Raw genomic sequence first — 595 nt, 5'->3', positions numbered from 1 at the left:
GAACAAAAGGAATCTCAAGTTTGCTAGTCATGCTGGGACTTAAGATCCTGTGTGTCTGTGGATCCCGCAGAGGTGTCTGAAAAGTCACCTGTTAGAGAGTGAGGAGAGAGTACCTGTTTGCTAATTCAAATTGTTACAATCATGTTGGCCGTTCGACATGGTCACCAGAAAAGTAGGCCCCAGGGCAACGTGACAGGCCTGAGGGTGAGACATCCTCCCTGCACAAGTGTGGTCCGCACCCTAAAGCTCACTTCACACTTCCTCTGCCAAGGAAGGCAGAGAAAACCTCAGTGAGTGTCTGTTTCACTTGAGGGGACTCTGACTCTCCAGCCTGGCAGGGGGAGCTTCGGGCAGCCCTGCCAACTCCTGGGATAAAGAGCTAAAAGGGCCTTCAGGCTGAGAGAAGGGAAAAAACCCAGTCCTCATAACAACTCCTACTGTTGGATTACTCTGTTGGGTAAAACTTAGGAGACAGGAAAATCCTGGCCTGTAGGAAAAATCAGAAGAGCCAGAGGAAGCCCCAGTCTCCCCACAGGCCTCTGCCTGTGGTATAAGGCATGAGAGGGCAGCTGAGGACAGGACAGGGACTCTACTC

The 595-nt window shown here is 51.6% G+C and overlaps 1 protein-coding gene across 1 annotated transcript in view; it reads right to left on the bottom strand.

Annotated features, from left to right (window-relative positions):
- The window catches only part of TACC3 (transforming, acidic coiled-coil containing protein 3), a 20458-nt gene that overhangs the window by 19361 nt on the left and 502 nt on the right, over positions 1 to 595 (bottom strand). The gene's annotated exons all lie outside the window — the stretch shown is intronic.

The sequence above is a fragment of the Propithecus coquereli genome, unplaced genomic scaffold (assembly GCF_000956105.1).
Source record: "Propithecus coquereli isolate 6110/MARCELLA unplaced genomic scaffold, Pcoq_1.0 Scaffold821, whole genome shotgun sequence".
In the NCBI taxonomy this organism is placed as follows: domain Eukaryota; kingdom Metazoa; phylum Chordata; class Mammalia; order Primates; family Indriidae; genus Propithecus; species Propithecus coquereli.
Note: the sequence above shows the minus strand (reverse complement) of the source record. Positions and strands in the feature narration are given on the sequence as shown.